This window comes from Panthera pardus, unplaced genomic scaffold (assembly GCF_024362965.1).
Source record: "Panthera pardus isolate Hobbes unplaced genomic scaffold, ASM2436296v1 HiC_scaffold_8, whole genome shotgun sequence".
Lineage (NCBI taxonomy): Eukaryota > Metazoa > Chordata > Mammalia > Carnivora > Felidae > Panthera > Panthera pardus.
In genome coordinates this window covers 107,487,638-107,507,796 of record NW_026527013.1, presented here as the reverse complement: position 1 = coordinate 107,507,796, position 20,159 = coordinate 107,487,638, and the positions used below count along the sequence as shown (strand labels likewise).

Sequence of the window (20,159 nt, the reverse complement as noted above, 5' to 3'; positions counted from 1 at the left end):
TTGTCAAAGATTAGTTGACCATATATTTGTGGACGCGATAAAATATTTTTTAATTAAAATATATTCAGTGTATTTAAACATAATGCTATTGCGCACTTAACAGAATTTGGTAGAGTATAAACATAACTTTTATATGCACTAGGAAACCAGAAATTCATTTGACCTTGCTTTTATTGTAGTACTTTATTGCTGTGATCTAGAACCAAACTTTCAGTATCTCCAAGGTATGACTATATTGGGCGCTTAAACCCATCTAATAAAACATTTCCCCAATAGATCCCAGAGGCCTAATGGGCTCCTCAAAAAACTCTCCTTTGAGTTACACAATAAGCTACTAAATGGTGTCTGTCTTACCCCAGGCGTTAGTCTGTCTCAACTCAAGGCCCTTTAGCCAATTCATACTAAACACCAATTAAAACAAAAATAAAAACAAAACAAACAAAAAACAAAACCTTCCTAAAGACCTTTCCCGTATTTAAAGGGGGAATATACCTGGCCTACATGTATATAAACACACCTTAATGGTGTCTTCTTCTATTATTTTTTATTCAGATTTTTAATTCTGCCACCATCCCATATTGCTGGAGGCCAGATCTGAGGTACATACTCTCCTGGAACCTGTTAACCGTAGGTTGTCCCATGGGCCAGGATTCTGTCCATCTGATACAGGATTCATTTGAGCCTAAATTTCTACCACTTTGAAAATCTATGTCAATATGCAGGTTATAAGGGGTGTATACTTAATTCCTACAATACTTTTTATTCCCTCCAGAAAATTAAAATTACTCTTTCAGAGCCTTTCCAACAGAGAGTGCACACTAACACAAAGGAGATAGAAAACTAGACTTCGTAAATAAGATAAAAATAACACTCAGAGATAAAATCAACACCATATCCCATAATGATAAAACAATACCTCATTGGTAATAATCAAGCCAGAGGAAAATCAACATCAGACAACAAAGGTCTGTCAAGTGCAGCTATACACCATTCTGTTGACTGTTGGTTTCATTGCTATCGGTCTGGAGGCTTCCATTGGTTTGCAATCCGGCTCAAACCCTCCAAGTAAACCACTGTTTCCTGGCTTGTCCATCACCAACCAAACCAAAAACTGAGTCAAAGCATCCATAGCAATTGGCTAAATTGGGGACCTGCCTACAGGAATAATGCTGGAGCTCCAAACACAGCCACAGATATTTTAATGGACAAACATGACATCCTATTAACTCCATGTGCCCAAATCTGGTCATATGATTTAAAACCTATCTGCAGTAGAATCTCCCTCATTACCCATCTAGACCAAACCTTGAACACTTGGGAGCCTTTAGATTTGACTACCCTTAGAGATTTAATTGTGCCAGTCAGTTTCTGGTACTTTAGTCCAGTCATGGCCATATCCTTGATACAAGCATCATCTTTGCTAGCTGTGTACTCACAAAGCCTTGACTTAGAAGATACTTATAATTCAAGCTTTCAAGCCCAACATTGCCTTCATTTTCAGATTATACAGAGACTTAGCCTTGCTATAATACCATAGATCCACAAAAACAAAGCCCCCATCAACTCAAGTGCTCATCCACTTAAAAAGGATACTCCAGTACCATATCCAAACCATATTGCCCTAGCCGGAAGCTTGCTCTTAGAGAAGACATCACTTCACATAACTTTGCATGGGACAAAGACCTCAGCATTGGAAATGACTTTGCATTCTGTGCCAGAGACAACTTCTCCCCAGACACTGAGACTACCATACCAGCAAAGCCCATGGGTTGCCTCTGTTATCCCCTAAGATGATGATAAATTGAACATGGGACACTTATTACTTTTTATTTTTTTATTTTTAATTTTTTTTTTAATTTTTTTTTTTAACGTTTTATTTATTTTTGAGACAGAGAGAGACAGAGCATGAACGGGGGAGGGGCAGAGAGAGAGGGAGACACAGAATCGGAAGCAGGCTCCAGGCTCTGAGCCATCAGCCCAGAGCCCGACGTGGGGCTCGAACTCACGGATCGCGAGATCATGACCTGAGCCGAAGTCGGACGTTTAACCGACTGAGCCACCCAGGCGCCCCAGACTTTTTAAATTATTATTAGAAATTATATTATGTTTCCACAGCTTGCTGTTTGCTTTGTCCATGTTTATGTCCCTTGTGCTCTAACCATACTTTTACACCTGAAGGTAAATTTTATAGAGGTCCCTACTATCTGTGCCATTCTAAAGATTAATTCAGATTATTGATTCTCCCAGTAGGTAACTGCCTCACCCTTTGATTGGACCTCCTATTCCCCTCCAGAGCCTTCTCCTACTTCCCCCCTTCCTCCAGTCTGTCACCACAACCTCCCACTCACCACAGCCACCCCTTTATCCTAGTTACAAACAAATACTATTAACCTTTACACATACTTTACTGAACTATCAGCTTATAACCTCCAACAACAAAACTGCTGTACTTACCCTCTTGACTCAAGAAATACACCAAGATATTATTATTATAAAAATATGTAATTCATACTTTAACAAACTTTACAATTCCACCATGATATTGTTAGAGACCCAAAAATTTCAGATCTAGGAAGATATATTATCTATTTTTTTTAACATGATGTGACTTATTTTTATTTGCTTTGGGGCAATTATAAGAAAACTATGTACAAGTAGTACCCCCTCATTATGCAGTTATGACAAACAACAGTGTCTCCAGATATTGGCAAAATCTCCTAGCCTGCATTTGGGAAGCCCTGGTCTATCATAATTTCTCAATTGGGATTGCAAAGGGACTGATAATGACTAAACCTAAATGATGCAATGCAAAATGTACGTTTTATTGAACAGTATAAATATGGCCATATATATGTTTCTATAGATGTAAATAAAACATATAAACATGCTACTGACTGTATTCATCCAATACTCCTTTTGGTCTCCAATCCCACACTTAATAAATTTGAGATGGTATGGCATAAAGTAAATATTCAGAACTTCAAATGTCAAGTCAGGGACTTGTGAAATTTTCTTAAATGGAAATAAAATCCTTTATTAACAATGAATCAAAATTAGCTCTATGAAAGCTATATTTGGGGAGGAAAAAATTCCCCTTCTACTTTGTAGGTTCTTTAGCTGGTCTAATAATCAAATTAACATAAAATAGATTAGTATCAGAAAAACAAATTCTATTATGTACATGCAGGTGCATCATAAGGATAGAAGACCCAAAGATGAGCTGAGCAATTGAGGATTATATGCCATCTTGAGATAAAGGATGGGAAAGGGGCCTGAGGCTTCCAAGGGGAGGAGGGCAATTAGCGCACATGACCAAGCAGCAGTTTTGGGAGACTTATTCTCACCCTGTCTTAATTAATAGAGCCCTGAATAAGCACATAATTTTTAATCAGCTGAAAGATAGTTCTTTCAATGCAGACAGATCATTACATTTGACCACATCTAAGTCACCATTTTTGAAGTAAAATTACAGGGTGACAAAGTAGCAATGCTACTTTTCAGAGTAACTAATGAGAATGATCACTGAAACAAATCTCTAACTGAAAAGTAATCCAGTTGTGATTTTCATAGTTTATCTTCCACAAACTGGTAGATTTTACACAAATCAGGTAAGTTCTGCTTTGCCCAGAGAGGCTTTATTTTAATTAGAATTAATTACTTTTAGATAAGGAATTTATCACTGGTCAGATTCACACCTTCATAAAAGGCATTAAAGTCTTCTCAAAATGAGGTTGCTCAATCAGTTGCAGTGTCCTGGATCGGAGGAGGGAGTAATTTTCTTCCAAATTTCGGCATGAGATCCCATACTTATCAACATCTATGGTTCATTATGAATTATTATTTTGAAATTCCTGTAATTTTGTATGAAAAACTCAATTATTATATCAGAGTTTGGTGTTAAAATAATATACTTATTAAAAGAAAACATTTTATTTTTTTAAATGTTTATTTATTTTTGAGAGAGAGACAAAGTGTGAGCAGGGGAGAAGCAGAGATAGAGGGAGACCCAGAATCTGAAGCAGGCTCCAGACTCTGAGCTGCCAGCACAGAGCCCGATGTGGGGCTCCAACCCACGAACACTGAGATCATAACCTGAGCCAAAGTCTGATGCTTAACCAACTGAGCCACCCAGGCCCCAGAAAACATTTTAAATATACAAAAAGTAACCTTTTTTGTGTGTATATATTTTTCATTCTTAATGGGCTAGTGACCTAAAAATAGGGGTTCTCTGTTCAGCTCTAAGATGCTCTGACAGTGTTGTTCTCACTGCTTATTGTGAAGTCAGTCTACAAAGACATGGATGGAGAGATAATTGAACCACTAAATGTAACATCTGAAGTTTCAGTAACATCCCTTTGGCATGAAAGGTGATGCCTGAAAGTGTTTTGCCAAGACTGTGAGGGATTGAATCCAGAATTCAGGACTGTCACCCCCATATCACTCTGGGAGTCCAAAAAAAATTAAAAAGGATTTAACAAAATAATTAAACTGAGCTCATGACTTGAGGAGCTTTTGTATTTGGCAAAGGCACTTGGGAGCAGAATCTTCCTTAGCAACCGGTTAATCATGATCTCTTGGCTATGTTCACCATCATCCATTCACACACTTGTGTTTTTATCTACATTTCACAGATACATATATTCTTATGTTAGTCTATATTTTTGCATGCTTTATTTATGTAAAGCTCATTTACCTATAATATATTAAACAGTACATTGTACAGCATTTTGAAATGTAAAATGCACCAGGAATCAGCACTGATATTTTTCTCAGATAAATCACTGCAGTGATTACCATGAAGTACATTGATGTCACTATCACTATGACAACATTATGACAAGAACTAGTCACTCTAAGCTACCTAGTAAAGGGAACTGTCATCTATATTTCTGAATAAAATATGATACATATTAGGACCTCTGCTTTCTTACATAAATTTGTACCTTAATGGTTAGGGAGTGTTGAATTACAATTGGATGAAGAAACAATTCATGTTAATGTCTCTCGAAAGGTAAGATTTGAATATTTGAAGAATGTATACTTTAACTTTTCAGTCAGTTAGAAAGGAAGCAATTGTTTTATCATTATGGTATAAGCCTATTTGATGCAATAAATGACTTCTTTTTACCTGCTTTTTTATATTTTTGCATTTAAAAAAACACAATGCAGTGATACCAACAAATATTCTAAATAGGTGAACTTTGGGATCTATTTGAAGGTTTTTACACGAAGCGATATTAGAATCTTTCAGGATACTGCATAGTTTTTAATTTTTAGCTTCTTATGAAAGAAGTGAGTCACCCTTTTGTACTGTTCCATTTTTAATTAAGCAAGGATTCAAACGCATTTCTCCTTTGTGAACTCTAAAAATCACTTGACTCTTATGTATTTTCTGTCTCCCTCCCCCTAGCCCCACCCAGGGTTGTCCTATAGAAAATAAATGAAGGCGGACTAGAACCTTAGGAAGAAAATATTAGTTGTCACAAACACCATTCATCTAGAAATGCACTGTTGCCAATATTTTTGGATCATTTATGCTCAATTTTATACTTGTTTTAGTTTGTACAGTACAGTGTCAGCATTCTGACATTTGCTGTTTAGAGAACTATATTACCACATGATATGACATGAAACAGTTGACAAATGGCAATTTTCCCAGTAATGTTTGCCTTTTTATTTGATCTGAGCCAAATCAGAAACTCTTTAGAGGAATTCCTTCCTTGTAAGATTTTATAGGTTTATAAAAAGAAAAAACAAAGGTATAATCTGTCTTGATTTTAAAAGCCTACTTTCCATTTGGGGCAATTAAGAAATATGTCTGTATTGGACATAATATGTATATATGGGCTGTAATCTTAGCGATGCACACTGTGTTCTCTTATAACTTCTTAATTGCAAAATTCTTAATGAACATGATTGAAAGGCTACTTCATTTTTTGTAATGCATCATTTGGTGCCAGAGACACTGAAAGAAAAGCAGAAACATTCTTGGTGCAGGGTATATTATTCCAAGTATATTATCTGATGCAAAACTCAATTATGTTTTTGGTGTTACTCAAGTACCTATTTAGAACAACTGAGGAAGACCAACAATTCTTTAAAAAATTGAAAATGGATAATATTCATTATAAGCAGCCTGAGGTTTCTCTGAGAAATGATATGATTAGCTTAATATGCAATTCGTATTTTGTTGTATCAGTCTTTGTATTAGAACTCAGTTGTACCTATTCTGATTATACTATTTTTAACTAAATGTTTCTTGTTTTTCAAATTATGCTGACTGTAGGTGTTATACACCATCTAAACTAAGAAAAAAATTTCATTTCAATAGAAGACATTTTGAATATGCCTCAATTGCATTTTTGACCAAAAAATAAACATAAATAAACGTAAATATAAAGTGAAGGAATACAATAAAAATTCTATTGGTAATTTAGAAGCATCAAGCAGAGAGGATGTCAACTTGTATTTTAATGAAAAAAAACTTTAAAATTGATTGCCTTAAAGGTTTTGTTTTCATAAGGCATAATTTCCTTGCAATTTGTAGTTTCTATTTTAAAATAAGCCTTTAGCTGAGCATATTGCATATCACTAAAAAAAAAAAATTGCTCGACACCATCCATCTAACCTATTTTTATCATGTAATAAGACAAGCATTAGATTTCCTGTGTCTTATATAAAATTAACCTACTTTCTACAACCCCCCCAACCACCACATGTACACAAATGTACACTCACATGCTTTTGTGTTTATTTTTCTCTCTAATTCAAATTATATGTTTTACCATAATATCATTTTTTACATCTCTCATTTAAAATTCTTGCAGAAGTAAACAAATTTAAAATTTGGTTCCCTAAGAACAACTCTTTATTTGAAGATTTAAGCAACAGTAGATTTTTTAAAATCTTTCAGAGAACCAGGACATCAAAATCATATTCTTACAAAAGGAGTTCAAATATTAAGAAATAGTTTAGATCTAATAGAATATTAGTCAGATGTTAAATTAATCACTTTAATGTGATGATTATTCCCTCATCTAGTGTTTTAAATTTACTCAAGTTCAGTGATGTTATAGCAAGTCGGAAATAGAAGGCAGGAAGGTAATCTTTTTTCTTCTTTTGGATTAAAAAGAAATGTTTTAACATTTTGCTTTAAAAAGAAAATGTTTTTGTTAATCTGGAAATAAATAAAAATTGCTGCTTATAAATGTAGGACAAAAGGACAGCAATATCTCTTTGTCACATGGACTCTGAGTTACTCTAGTTTGTCAGTGTAATTTCAGGAGGCAGCTTTTAGAGTGCATAAGGAATCCTGACATTTCACAAGATACTTAATCTAAAATGGAAACCCTTTTTTAGTATGCATATTAAAGTAAGAGTATATATCAAGCCTTAATTTATTTGCAGTTCACTGTAAAAATGACATTTGTGAATAGAATGGCAGGGACTCCAGACACCGATTTCTATCATATCCAGATCCTAAGACAAAGTAGCTGTCATTATTTTACTAAAGCAATATCATCTTGATTTATCTTAAAATTACATTTAGTATTCTTTTATAAGCAAGTTTAGGCTGTGACTTTAAAAAAAATTGAAGGCTTTCATCAATCCAGGAATTTTTACACAGACAGTATTGTATTTGATAATGTTAATGAACTTATTTTTCCTTTCTTTTTCCTGAATAAACCTAATTTGTTTCCCAAATGTTTGTTTTAAATTTAGTTGATTCTGTGGTGCAGTTAAGATGTGGAAGATAAGCTAGATATTTTTATTCACCTACAAATCTTAACCCAAGTAATTGTTTAAAAAAGTACTATATTTAGTGTTCACAAAATATAGCTTGTGGCCAGAGTTTTTGGCCAAAAATATACCATAAACCTTTTGTTAGTATTTATGCCTAAGTGAGAAAGAAGGCAGGAAACTTTATTTTCTTCAATGTAAGTGAGGTTTTCCCCTCTCTATTATCTCAGAGTTCAGTACGCATAGGAGCCCCTTGGAATATATTTATTTATGATTACATTTTCCATGAGCCCAGTCATTCTCTAGCCTTTGAAATACACAGGCCTTATTTACTTATCTGTTAGGAAATATTTACTTATTCACTATCTGTCTGGAAATATTTTGAGTTGAACAGAAGCAGCAAAAGAATAGCTCCACCTGCAGATGCTGTTCCACTGAGAAATTAATCCTAACAATTGAAATCATCACTGAGGGAGCCCGGGCTTATATTTCTTCTCATTGTGATACGACAGTTTACCTTATTTGACTCCTTGGGATAAGGAAAGAAAAAGACTATTTTTCATTCAGATTTCCATTTAAAACTTCACTTTAGGGGTGTCTGGGTGGCTCAGTAGGTTGATTGTCCGAATCTTATTTTCAGCTCAGGTTACCCCAGGGTCATGGGATCGATCCCCATGTTAGCTTCTGTGCTGAGCATGTAGCCTGCTTAAGATTCTTTCTCTCTCTCCCTCTGCCCCCTCCCCCACTCCCACTCTGTCTATCTCTCTCTAAAATGAAAGGAATCTTTTTTTAATTTAAAACTTCACTTTAGGACTTTACACAAAAATGGTTCAAGATTCCTCTACTCCCTGTCCTGTATTCTATTTCCGTCCTAGTATATATGGTTGATCTGCACTCCAGACTGAGATCCATAAATGGTCTTCACGGCAGGGGGAGTTTAGGGCTACCTTTTGGAAGATAGACTCTAGGAATACTACACAGTATGTTATCAACAAGATTTGAACCCCCGTTAAAACAAGATAAAATAAAAATATAGCCTTTTAAGGGACAATTTATAAAAAAGACAATCATGCAACTTTGTGGAATGGGCTGGAAAATTCGAGGGACAATTTTGTCTGCTTTTGTGTGTGTGTGATTGAAGATGTGTACATTTTGAGGATGATCTCTATGTATTTGCCTTTTTCTCCTCCAAATAATTCATTCATTTCCTTTTTCGCTTGTTTCAATTATTTTTTTTCTTTTATTCATTCAACTAACATTTAGTGAGCATTGTAGCATTGTGGGCCATTTTATTTTTTATTTTATTTGCCAAACTTTTTTCCCATCTCCAGACTTTACCTTTTCCTATTATCCTAGTTGATTTCTTCACAACATTTGTCACTGCTTGAAACCATCTTATTTGTTTTTTGTTTTGCTACATTGTCTGTTTTCCTCTACCAAATATAAGCTTCCTGAGAAAAATAAGGTGTGTTGTTCAATGCTGAATTTCTCAGATCTAGAGACTTGCCTGGCATCTAGTGTTGATAGTAAATACTAGCAATAATAATACCAACAGCAACAATCAATAGGAGCTAACTTTTGCTAGAATTTTAACATGTTTGTTTAATAAATGAAAAGAATGAAAGATTGAAGTCATACCATAGGATTCCTTGAGATGAGTGAGGCCCAAATTATGTTACTGGACTTAATGTTCGATTGACCCCATAAATTTTCATTTTCAAATAACCTGGTTTCCTAAAGTCAAAGGGTATCTGCAGGCACTCATCATTATTCCTAGGGCACGTTTGTGTTGGACAGGAATTAGAATGGCATTTTGGGGGGCACCTGGGTGGCTCAGTCGGTTGGGCATCCGACTTTTAGTCAGGTCATGATCTCGCAGTCTGTGACTTCAAGCCCCATGTCAGGCTCTGCACGGACATATCAGAGCCTGGAGCCTGCTTCAGATTCTGTCTCTGTCTGTCTCTGTCTGTCTCTGCCTTTCCCCCTCTCTCACTGTCTCTCTCTCTCTCAAAAATAAAATAAAAACATAAAAAAATTTTAGAATGGCATTTTTTGTGATATCTTAATAAAGTAATAAATGGATATTCCCTTGAGGCCTGGGCCTCTAATTATTATTCTTACATTTGCTTATGATACAAGAATCCTTAAGGAGAACTGATAGTAACACCAACATTCTACCTTTGGTTTGTCTCTACTTCTGGTCTTGTTGCTGGTATTGTCGTTTTTGTTAACTCTTTTACAAATGGTGTTAACACTGTACAGGATAGTGAAAAGATTAGGTGAGGAACAAATGATCAAATTAATTTTGACAGTTGGAAAACAAGTCAAAATAAAGAGCTAAATTTTAACAAATATTAATGGAAACTGTTGTATTTAGGTTTAAAAACTAGTTAATACGTAATAAGAAAATGCCCAGAGTAATGGTGTTAGTGTGAAAACAAGACACATCACCTTCTTCGAATGTTGGAAATGTAAGGTGAATATGGTAAGAATGTGAAATCTCATGTGCTTTGATAAATGCGTATTCTCAAATAAAGGATACCATGGTCTGCATTTTAAGATTGATACTAAAAATTTACTTCCATTTGAAGAGGGTCAAATTAATTTATTCCATGATTTTCCAGAGCAATAAGGCCTGCATCTTGCCACAGGAAGTGTTTGGGTAAAGAATGAATAACTGAGTCTCATTCAGTTGTAGAGAGAGTCCATGCATGGTTGGTACAAAGGGGTGGATGATATGTTTCTTCTAGGTCTGAGTTTTTTTTTTTTGGAGTAAATTATTCAAGGCCAAAAAACAAACAAAAATGGAAAAGTGAAAAGAAAAAGAGGATCTTTTATTTCCAGTCATCAAATGTAGAACATACTAATTTTTTTAAAACGCTCTCTTGAGAACCTATTATTTTAATTTCACCTGCTCTGTTGAAAAGAGCTAAAAATGGGTAATTTATTATCGCAGATTTTTTTTTTCTGTAAAAACAGCAGTACTACATTTAGCTTGATTCAATTAGCCACACACACAAACACAATAAATCAAAAATCTATCAAATAAAGTGTTCTAAAGCCTCAAGTTAAGAACTCTTTTGTAAATTGTTCATGCTCTAATTGAGAGCAAGCTTGTTATATTTAGTGTTTCTTGGCTAATATGACAGTAAAGTCAATGGAATGTTGTTTTTAATATCCTAATACTTTAGTGTTGAGTGGGGAAAAAAGAAGGGAGAAAAAAAGATCAAACTTGTCAAAGACAGAAAGATATAAGGAGCAGATTGTTTTTATTATCCTTAATACTTTAGTGGGTAAAAAAAAAAGAGGGATAAAAAAAGATCAAACTTATCTAAGACAGAAAAATATAAGGAAGATAATATAAATATTTATGACTTCTTTGCTACCAGAAACATTAAGCAGAAAGTGGCCAAAAGGATTTCAGTTCTGAGTTTCTCTAATATACGGAAAGTGGCTGAGTGGGCTATCACACTCCTCTCTGTGCCTTTGTCAGAAATAGGAATACTCACTGATCTCCAGAAATTATTAGAGTAGGTTATTTCTTTGGACTAAACTTCTGTTTTTCTGTCTCTGTCTCTGCATCTCTCTGTTTCTCTGTCTCTTTTTCTCATTCTCTTCCTGTTTCTTTAATACCTTTTGCTCTAATAATTTTTCTGACTAAAATTCTCCAGTAGAATTCATTAGTCTTATATGCTTTACTGATTTTTAAACAAGATTGTTCACTAGCATTTTAATCAAGATTGTTCACTAGCAAGGATAATTCAAGTGTTTTAAGCCCTGCAATTACATTTATCTCCCAAATCAAGTCTGAAGTTATGCTAAAGATTTTTAAGTTTTGTTTTTAATTATGAAAGGCATTCTCCTTAAAAGAGTCAACCATGTGCCTATAAAGTTAGCAAGCATTTGTTGCTTAGAGTGTTCTGTGGATGAAATGCAGTTTGTTTACATTATGTAGGAATTTTAAAATGCTCTTAGATTTTTCCCTGGCATATTTGGATTAATTTTGTCATCTAAAATTTTTTGTCTTTCATGTAAAAAAATCTGCAGCTAACCAGATGAAGTTGAAGTCTAAAACTAAACTTAATATTAATTCAGTAGTTTAACCAAACCGTACTTTTTATATATTATATTTTAACTTTTTTTTTGGTAATCAAATGGAAGTATTCCCTTCTCTAATTCTCAGTTATTTGTCTTTACAACATCTCTGCACTTAAGCTCACAGAAAAATAAAATTAACAATTCATTAGACTGCGTAAGGTTAATCATGGAATGGAACCAAGGAAAAACTCCAGGTAGATCTCTCACCTGCTCAGTTCTGTTGTAATAGAAGCAGCATAAGTTTAGGCAGTCAGCAGTGAGGATTGAATAGCTCCTTTCAAAAGTCTACCATTCTTGGGCCCCTTTGATGGCTCAGTCTGTTGAGCATTCATCTTTGGCTCAGGTCATGACTTCACTGGTTCTCTGCATCGGGTTCTCTGCTATTAGTGCAGAGCCTGCTTCAGATCCTCTGTCCACTCAATCTCAGGAATCGTAAGCCTCAGTCATCAATCTTGGGCATCACTGATTTGGTTCAAGAAACTGTACTCTTGCCTCTTATCCATTTAATGGCCAACTGTCAATTCCTCATCAAACTTCTTTCCACACTGTTGCCAGCAAGATCTCTTTAATATAAAAATTTGATCCAAGTGGCTGGGTGGCTAAGTTGGTTAAGCATCCGAATTTGGCTCAGGTCATGATCTCACAGCTTGTGAATTCAAGCCCCGCATGGGGCTCTGCCCTGACAGTGTGGATCCTGCTTCAGATCCTCTGTCTCCCTCTCTCTCTGCTTCTCCCTCATTCGTGTGTGATCTCTCTCTCTCTCTCTCTCTCTCAAAATTAACCATTTCAAAAAAAGATGTGAAAATAAATAAATAATAAAATAAAATAAAATAAAATAAAATAAAATAAAATAAAATAAAAGTTTGATCTTCTTACCACCCCCGGCTCACGAAAATCCTATTTAAAAATTTTGAATCATGTTAGAATAAATGCCAATATACATTGCATAATCTACAAGATCTTTCCCTTTTTGGCTTCAGCTATCCAACTCTTTGTATGTAAAAATTATCATACGCTTTACTCTGTCTGGAATATTTACAATTTTTCTAAGTACCATGTTATTCTATGAATCTCTGCCTTAACACTTCATATTCTTATTCGTAATTCAACTGTTAAACACATTAATTATTCCAAACATTTGTCAGGCATTACCTCCAGTGTCAAAATCTCTCTCTACCCCCGAATTTCCACCCCTTTCTGCAAAGGTCATCAATTTTTACTAATGAATAGTTTTTTATGTAAATTTATTATGGCAAATATCATATAAATATCATAATATCATAATATGGGCATATTTAAATAAATTTATTTTACTTTTACCTCTTTTGTTTTCCTTATTGAATTATGTGCTACTACAAAGTAAGGTCTGTCCTGGATTTATCCACCTGTCACTGTTGTTGAACATAGCGCCTGCAGCATGGTAAGCTTTATTAATATTGGGTAACATAGAATATATTTCCCACCCACTGGAAATAAAACCGAAGAATATCTCAATAAATTTTAGTTGTAGAATGGGAATACAGGACACGTTAAAAACCAGGAGCTCTAGAACAAGCCCCTCTGGCAACGAAGTTTTATTCCATCACCCCCTAGTAATTGAGTCTCAAAAGGCAGATATACCACTGCTGCTCCAATGCAAATGTGAATTCAGAAACCATGCAAGCAGGCCAAGGGTTGCAAACATAAGAGAATGAGAGAGAGGTCCAGTGGACTATAAGGTCTTGATCCTGATTTCCCTGGGAACTGTAGTTTAATTCATGTGCCAGTATATTCTTTAAGGTCAACATCTTGCCCAGACTCATTTTATTTGTGTTCATATCACTTGCAATCAATAGAACCCTAAATAATATAATAGCTTATATATTTGCAGCCACGAGGGTTTGTAGGTTTGATGAAAATAATAAAATTGAAAATTAAAAATTAAATATCACTTGAAATAATCGTAGGAACATATATTAGTCTTGATGGTACTTTCTGGTTTTGCACATATGCACACACACACACACACACACAAACATACTCACTCCTATAGCTACTTATAAAGAATTTCATAAACATTAAGGTATTCTGAGGAAGCATAGGGAGGTGTTTCATTATATACTGAAGGAGTGAAAAATAGACAAATTCTTGATTTACCAGGATCACGATAAAAGGTTTATGTTTTTTCATGTAAACACGTACTCTCTATCCCAGAATAAACCATTGTATTGCAAAACATAAAATGATAATGTGATTATGATCTTTGAAAAAGGCCTTGTTCTACTTTTGCTGGCATTGTTGCTCTTGTAGTTTTTAGATAAAAGTGTGATGTCCTTTAAAATTCTGCAACCAAAATAAAAACTGTCAATGAAGATAGCTATTCTGAAATTGGAAAGTGCCTTTTTTACTTCTAAAATTGGAAATATAGGAGAACTTAGATGTATGGATGGATGTATAGTGTTTTTTCTCCAACTTAAGGGTCTGGAAGTGCCTCATAAAAATATGTGAAACATCACACACTCAGTAATTAATTAAGTTGATGATAATTGAGGATTATAGGCTAGTGGCATATACTGTTCATACTGACAAATAATTTTTCATAGTTCTGGACAAATGGCTATATAGTTGGTAAAATTATAATTAGAAAGAACCCATAAGTATATTGCCCCACATGATATCGAGGCTGAGAGGATAAGAGTTTTTTTACTTAGTGGGTAGATATGATGATAAGTAATCAGCCTGCAGTAATTTTGTTTAGTGTATTATAATTTTTGTAATATATGAAATTTAGATCCTGTGAGAAGCAGATGCTGAGATTGAAGTTCAGAAGGGCTACCAAAGGTTATTGTGGAGTAAAACCTGTTTAAAAAAAAATAGAAGGGAGTGGAGTGGCAGGAAGGAAGAAACATGACTATGCAGCAAGAACTTTCAGACCATGTTTTGTATTTGATAAAATCTACCACCCCATCAGGGAGGCTTGGGAGAATGATTGCCTGTTAGAAGAGTCCTGCGTTAAGCAGAAATGGATCGTTAAGTATCATAGTTTGATCAGTTATCTGCTGTGTCCAAAGAGTGACCTTGGCTCAAAAGCTGTGATGAACTAGAAAGTGCTCTGAAGAGTGTGGTTGGGAATCAGGCTGCCGCTTCGTGTCGCATGTCCATGACGGCCACATTAAGAAAGACAAAGTTATATCATGATGAGCTCTGAGTAATAGAATTGTTGAATCACTGTATTGTATACCTGAAACTAATATAACAGTCTATGTTCATTACACTGGGATTAAAGTTGAAAAAAACACATAAAGCTAATTAAAAAGCGTGCTCTTTGATCAACTGAGGTAACATAATTCATTGAGAGTTAGGACCATTGTCTAGAATTCCAAATTGTGTGTTTTTAATTTGGAAAGCGTTTGCTTACTAAAGAGTCTTGGGGTGCATGGATAACTCAGTGGTTAAGCATCCAACTTCAGCCTAGGTCGTGATCTCACGGTTAGTGAATTCAAGCCCCACATTGAGCTCTCTGCTGTCAGCACCGAGTCTGCTTAGGATCTTCTGTCCCACTCTCTCTCTGCACCTCCCCACCACTTACTCTCTCCCTCTCTCTCTCTCTCTCTCAAAAATGAAATAAAAACATTACAAAAAGAATCTGGGGGTTACCACAAGGGAGTGCCTGAATGGAAAATGGAGAAATGGAGACATCAAGTAAATGTTCTTTTCACTAAAACTTCATTATGTAAAAAAACAAAAAAAAAAAAAGGTAATTTGCATGAACACAGATCTCCGAAACAAAGTGAACAAGATGCCAGGTTCAAAATATGGAAAAGAATTCAGAATAGAGGGAATAGAAAAGGAGTACAATTGGACACATGTCAAAAAAGAATGGGATAAGGAAGAACCTAGAAAAGATAATTTCCAGAGTGGAATACACATTAAAATAGGCTATATAATATTTGTTTTACTATTATTATTATTATTATTATTATTTAAAGTTTATTTATTTATTTTGAGAGAGACAGAGACAGTACAAGTGGGGAAAGAGCAGAGAAAAGGGAGAGAGAATCCCAAGCAGGTTTGGGCTGCCAGTAGGGAGTCCAATGTGGGGCTCAAACCAGTAAGCTGTGAGATCATGACCTGAGCCTAAATAGAGTCTGACTCAAACTCCGACTGGGGCACCCAGGCGCCCCCAGCTATACAATCTTTAGAGACCTCCATTCTGCATTGCTCTTAGAAAGCAGCTGTGCCTAGCCTAATTCCTGCCATAACTACCACCTCTAAGAATGAGATTGCCAGAATGTGCAAGAGAATTTGTAGTTTTATAAGATATAATATATCCTTAAATTGGGATGTTATGTTCTCTGGTAGTTGTCCTGTGCTTTTCAGCTTGAGATCTTGGGTAATGAAAAATTTATTAGTGGCATATATTTAATTTGATTTGACAGTAAGAGAAATATTTGTTGGTATAACTTATAAAATCTGGGAGGAGAAAATAAATGGATTCACAGTACTCAGTACACAGTTTTCACGTCAAGTTTAAATTGGATCAAAAAATTATGTGATTTGACACTGACAATGGCATCCCACTAGTCAGTAGCAAATGCAGTTTGGGGGAAAATCACCATTGTCATTGTCATTTTCATTCCTTGACTGGATTTGCTCTGACTTTATTATATAAAACGGTATTTGGAGAATGTATTTTCTCAAATTATAATATAAAGCTTACCTTCTTTCTACTTTTGTTTACCTTTACCATAATATGTTTCTATTGATAATACTTTTAAAATATATTTTTACATAATTAAATAATTAAAATAATACAGTTTTTAAGTCAATCTTATAAAACAAAAGAAAAAAATGAAGTCCAGGGATTGCTTATAGTTTTACTATCTAAGTGTAAGTATTGCTAATATTTTTCTTTCATTTTAAAATATAAGACAACTATTCTTTTTATAATCAAGTAGTACATACAAATTTGGGTTTCTTTTTCCTTTTACTACATCATAATGTTTCAAACTGTTACATATTCTTTTTTAATTTTTTTTAATGTTTATTTATTTTTGAGAGACAGAGAGAGACAGAGTGTGAGCGTCTGAGAGACAGAGGGGCAAAGAGAGAGAGAAAGACACAGAATCTGAAGAGGCTCCGGGCTCTGAGCTGTCAGCACAGAGACCGACACGGGGCTGGCAGTCACAAGCCATGAGATCATGACCTGAGCCGAAGTCAGACGCTTAACCGACTGAGCCACCCAGGCGCCTCTGTTATACATTCTTTTAAGCACTATTTTGAATGGTAGCATAATATTTCATTTACTGAACCAAATGCATTTATCACATCTCAATACTTGAATCTTACTCTTCCACAAATTGACCTTTGGAGTCTGTAAGAGTCACAGATCAAAGTTAAGAGGCTGATCTTAATTATTACATATTTGTAATTTAAAGATTTTTTAATGTTTATTTATTTTTGAGAGAGAGAGAGATAGAGTATGAGCAGTGGAGGGGCAGAGAGAGAGGGAGACACAGAATGTGAAGCAGACTCCAGACTCTGAGCTGTCAGCACAGAACAGGACGCAGGACTTAAGAACTGTGAGATCATGGGGCTCCTGGGTGGCTCAGTCAATTAAGCATCCAACTTCAGCTCAGGTCATGATCTCACAGTTCATGAGTTCGAGCCCCACATCAGGCTCTGTGCTGACAGCTCAGAGCCTGGAGCCTGCTTTGGATTCTGTGTTTCCCTCTCTATCTCTGCCCCTCCCCTGCTCATGCTCTGTCTCTCTCTCTCTCTCTCAAAAAACAAAACAAAACAAAACAAAACAAAACAAAAAAAACAAAAAAACGTGAGATCATGACCTGAACCAAATTCAGATGCTTAACTGACTGAGTCACTCAGGGGCCCATCATATATTTGTAAGTTAGAAAGTAAATTAGTCTCCAAAAAACAGGCTGAGGTAGATTTCGAACTTGTAACTCATGTCTCTAGTCACAAAAGTGACTGATGATGGAGTTTGTCTTCACTTTATTTTTTTTTTAATTTTTTTTTAACGTTTATTTATTTTTGAGACAGAGAGAGACAGAGCATGAACGGGGGAGGGCCACAGAGAGAAGGAGACACAGAATCCAAAACAGGCTCCAGGCTCTGAGCTGTCAGCACAGAGCCTGACGCGGGGCTCGAACCCACGGACCGTGAGATCATGACCTGAGCCGAAGTCGGACGCTTAACCGACTGAGCCACCCAGGCGCCCCTGTCTTCACTTTAAAAATATAGGAAAACAGGACTCCTTGTTGAGAGGTCATGAGGAAAATGTTATGCTTTCACTCAGGGTTAAATATCAAAATCATTTTGCTTAAAGAACGATATAGATATTTCTTAAGTATATGGTAAGTATAATAGGTGGATAGATGGATAGATAGATAGATAGATAGATAGATAGATAGATAGATAGACAGATCGACAGACACAGATATCCCTATATATACAGCTATTTTCATTGAAGTGAGAGAAAATATTTTGGGTAAATTGATTGAAAAAAGGAGAACTACTAGAAGAAACCAATGTTTTACTTTTTTGCTTTCAGTGATAAAATCTAATGTTATATGATAGAGCTTTACATTTTACCTCACAACAATGATTGTGTAGGAATTACATTCCCCTCTCCAGACCTAAATGTTTAAATTACTGAGATTTCCAGTGACCTCTTTCAGGTTGACACACTGGAGCAGTTACTTAATCAGCTAGCCTGGCAAATATGTAATTTAGTGACAAAAATGGTTACTAGGTTACAAATGAGTTATGCTGTCTTTAGTGAACTGTAGAGCTTTGAATACACAAATTAGTTTCCTCTCCTCAAATTTAAAAATATTAAAGAAACTGGATCATGATGACAGATCGAATGAATAGAGGCATATAACTCCTCATCCATTTAAAACACCCTAAAAGTATGAAAAATATGTTTAAAAATTTGTTTACTATACTGTCAAGTGAGACAGTCATAAACTGGTTATGAAATCAGTTTGTCAAAATCAATAGCTTTCATATAAAGCAGCTATATACAGCCAGTTAGAAAATGTAACTGAAAAATATCTATAACCACCTAGAAATAAACCTATCAACAAATGCACACTCATTCTGTGAAGAAGTTTACAATATTTTAAAAGATAAAAAAGAACTGAGCAAATGGAGACATATTCAATATTTTTAAATGTGAAGACATATTTGTAAAGATTTCAGGTTTTATCTAACTCTGCATCCTACTGACCTATAGCTCAATGCAGTCCCAAATAAAATACCAAATTAACATCAGTAATTTTTCAACCAAATGATAGAGATAAATTCCAGAAACAGTATCCAGAATGAAACTTAGGAATTATGCCGTTACATTCTTTTTTGGCTTCTGACATAAGAATCTAGATTATTTATTCAGATATGAACTGCAACATTTCCTTATGCCTAGGCTTTCAACCAACCAAAAAGATCCTTCCCCAGAGAAGCTCCAGTGGAGGAGGGAGGGACCACAGTATAACATGTGGGCACAGCACCCAGCTGTGTGTCCACCAGGTGGCAGAAACCATCATGGAAGCTCTTCCTTGCTCTGTAGTTATCAACCTTCCTCACATCAAGAGTAGGCAGGAAAAAGTCGTGCGTTCACATTTGACCTTGACTAGTTTTTCTGTTGTTTTCTACATTTTCCAGCAGTGAAATCAAACTGGGTCTTCAGCTTTTTTCCTGCTTCTTGCAGGGAAGACCGTTTTTACTATTGGACATGTTTTGTGTTTTTTTCTCATTGAGAATTTGAACCCTCTTTTGTGTTCTACAAAAATTTGGAAACATGTTTATTTTTACCTGCTTTTTATTTTTTACTTTACAGATAATATTTTTAATATTGCACTTGTGTGTCAAAATAACACCTCTCGGGGCGCGCCTGGGTGGCTCAGTCTGTTAAGCGTCCGACTTCGGCTCAGGTCATGATCTCACAGTCTGTGAGTTCGAGCCCCGAGTCGGGCTCTGTGCTGACAGCTCAGAGCCTGGAGCCTGTTTCAGATTCTGTGTCTCCCTCTCTCTCTGCGCCTCCCCTGTTCATGCTCTATCTCTCTCTGTCTCAAAAAATAAATAAACGTTAAAAAAATTCAAAATAACACCTCTCACGTAAAAAATAAAAACAAAAATTTGGCCAGGGATATGCATAGTACTCTTGTGAAGATATTATACAAAGAGACTGGAGTTAAAAACTTTGACATAATGAAATAAAGTTTGCTTAAAAAAAAGGAGAAATGACATTTTTGGGAGATTTGGTCAAAACAGAAAAAAATCAGATGTTTTGGACTTAAAATACTTAGCAAGTTTGTAAA

At 35.2% G+C, this 20,159-nt stretch overlaps 1 protein-coding gene across 1 annotated transcript in view; it reads left to right on the top strand.

Moving 5' to 3' along the window:
- Positions 1–4,990: 4,990 nt before the first annotated feature.
- DGKB (diacylglycerol kinase beta) overlaps positions 4,991–20,159 on the top strand; it is a 776,793-nt gene continuing 761,624 nt past the window's right edge. Inside the window, exon 1 of the mRNA XM_053897058.1 lies at positions 4,991–5,011. The gene's annotated coding sequence lies outside the window, so the exon portion shown is untranslated. The remainder of the gene's footprint in view (positions 5,012–20,159) is intronic.